The 2,832-nt window shown below is 46.0% G+C and overlaps 1 pseudogene; it reads left to right on the top strand.

Moving 5' to 3' along the window:
- Positions 1 to 2,413: 2,413 nt before the first annotated feature.
- On the top strand, positions 2,414 to 2,532 carry LOC122546246 (annotated as a pseudogene).
- The last annotated feature ends 300 nt before the right edge of the window (positions 2,533 to 2,832 follow it).

The raw sequence follows: 2,832 nt of genomic DNA, 5'->3' as shown, positions 1-2,832 counted from the left end.
GAATTGATATATAATCTGGTTCCTTCCCTGCACTGGGACTACATCCACTCCACTTTTAGAACCCATCCCGTATTGTGGCGAATCCTTCCATTTAGCACAGGCATCTGGAAAGACTACTCCCATAATTTGTTTTCAGGAATCATTGTGGTTTTGTTCCTGCCTAAGATCCTTTATGTTTGTCTGACTGACAGTGACTGCATTGGCTTGCTCACCTCTGGGTGGCTGCCAGAATTCTCCTAGTGAGCTCTTCTTTTGGCTAATTCACCTGCTCGGCCATTACCTTCTGGAATGGTTTGTGCTGGCTTCAAACTTTACTTATGCCGTATTTGCTTCCACTGGCAGCCTGTGTTTTAATAAGGGGGTTGATGGTAGTGGTTTTCCATCAGCTGAAATAAAACCTCTGGCTTCACAGAGTGGTAAGAATTCAATCAGGCTGTTGCACACATACATGCTATGAGAAAATATATCTGCGGGTGGAGGGAACAGATTGGGGTGACTGACTACATTGGCCAGAGCTGCTAGTTCTGCAACCTGGGCACTTAGGTGGCTGGATAATTTTAAGGCAAATTCAACTAGTGGGTGTCCTTGAGTGTTGCTCATATATATCCCACAGCCGGGGATCTGACTGCCATATTCTATTGTGAACGATCTATCTGCATAAATTCTGACAGCTGTGTCTGCTTGGTTATCCTCCTGTCCCATCCCTGACTGTTTTTCCTGCTATTAGGTACAAAAGGACCAGTAGAGTGTTTAGTGGCTGTGATCTAGCAGTCAAGTAGATCTCCTCCATAATTTAGGTTATTAGCTAGGAAGGTGGACACCTCGGTAAGTTTGACTGTGGTGTTCCGACCTTGAAATCGTTGAGTCCACCATGTGGCTCGAATCTGGCTCACTGAGCCGTCTTTGATTCAGCTGTCCAGCAGGAGCTGCATTGGGGTGAATTCAGTCAGTATGGTCAGTGGGTTTAAGCCAATGATATAGTCGCAGTGCTGGACTGTCCAATAGATTGTGAGGAGGTGTTGTTTACACGTGGAAAACTCTTGTTCCATGGGCTGTAGGACCCTGGAGGTGTGGGCTACTGGGCTTTGCCTACCCATGCTGGTCTTGTAGTAGAACAGCAGCTATCGTCCAGTCTGTGGCTGCAACTTCTAAGGTATATGGCAGGTCGGGGCTCGGAACTAGGAAGGTGGGTGCTGTTGCGAGGGTGTATTTTAAATCAGTTATTGCCTCTGTGTGTTGAGATGTCCAATTCCAGGCAGCAACTCTGAGAGTGGGGTTACTTTGGTAGCGAGCCCAACAATGTGGTTCCTGCATTATCCCACTAACCCGAGGAAAGAACAAATTACACTGACATCTCGGGGCAGTGGGAGTTGTCCTCTGGTCTCTACTCATTTTTGGCCTATCTCCCTTTTCCCATTGGTGACTGTTGTTCCCAAGTATGTAACCCTCGGCTGTAGAATTTGTACCTTTTCAGTTTTATTTTGCATCCTAGCCTGTGTAACAGATCGAATAACTCATCTAAGAGATGAATGTGCTCCTCCTTTGTTTCTGCTTATAGAAGTAGGTCATTCACATATTGTACAAGGCAGTCAGGCTGGGAGAACATTTCTAATCCTTTAGCTAACCGTCGAGGATGAGTTATGAAACTTTTGGGGTAGACAAGTTCAAATGTATTATTGCTCCTGGAAGGTAAAGGTGAATTTTTACTGGCAGGACTAATTCAAGGGTATGGACCAAAAACCATTACTGATATCAAAAACTGTGAAGGCCTTTGCTTGCGGGGCCTGTTTCATTATTGTGGCAGGGCTGGTGGCAACTGTTGGTGTGGTGAGTTGGGTAACTTTATTAAGTTCTCGTTAATCGATGGTTAAACCATGACCCATCTGGTTTCCTGACCCGCCAAATCGGAGCATTATTAGTGGAGGCTATAAGCAGCACTCCTTGCTGTAACAGACTGCCATTCACCTTAGCCACCTCCCTCTTTGCCTGTCTGGGAAACCGTATTATCTTTGTGGTTTTGGGTTGGGCCTCTCAATTATCACCTCTTTAGGGATAGACCCACAATCATGTTTGTGCTGGGTGAATACCCCTTTGTGTTTCACAGTTACCTCTCTCATAGCTGGATCCTTGGTCATTGTTAGGGGATTAATCCAAAATTCCCCTATTGTGCTGATTTGGATAGCATAACTGCCTGCTGAAATGATGGGTGGGACATTGCTAACTGTAGACAGCTGCCATATGCAAAGTTAAAAATCACACAACATCAGGTTATAGTCCAACAGGTTTAATTGGAAGCACACTAGCTTTCAGAGCGTTGCTCTTTCATCAGGTGAGAGTGGAGCGCTCAATCGTAACACACAGAATTTATAGCAAAGATTTACCATGTGATGTAACTGAAATTACCTACGCCTGTGCCTATGGCCATTCGAGTCTGAAAACACCTGATCTCGTCTGATCTCGAAAACTAAGCAGACTCAGGCCTGGTTAGTACTTGGATGGGACACTGTCTGGGAATACCAGGTGCAGTAGGCTACAAAAGTGGGCGGCAAGTGGTTAGCACTGCTGCCTCACAGCACCAGAGACCGGGGTTCAATTCCCGCCTCAGGCAACTGTCTGTGTGGAGTTTGCACATTCTCTGTATGGGTTTCCTCCGGGTGCTCTGGTTTCCTCCCACAATCCAAAAATGTGCAGGTTAGGTGAATTGGCCATGCTAAAAATTGCCAGTAGTGTTAGGTGAAGGGATAAATGTAGGGGAATGGGTCTGGGTGGGTTATGCGTCGGTGTGGACTTGTTGGGCTGAAGGGCCTGTTTCCACACTGTAAGTAATCTAAT

This window comes from Chiloscyllium plagiosum, unplaced genomic scaffold (genome assembly GCF_004010195.1).
Source record: "Chiloscyllium plagiosum isolate BGI_BamShark_2017 unplaced genomic scaffold, ASM401019v2 scaf_83467, whole genome shotgun sequence".
In the NCBI taxonomy this organism is placed as follows: domain Eukaryota; kingdom Metazoa; phylum Chordata; class Chondrichthyes; order Orectolobiformes; family Hemiscylliidae; genus Chiloscyllium; species Chiloscyllium plagiosum.
The sequence above is the reverse complement of the archived record's forward strand: the minus strand, read 5'-3'. Positions and strand labels throughout refer to the sequence as shown.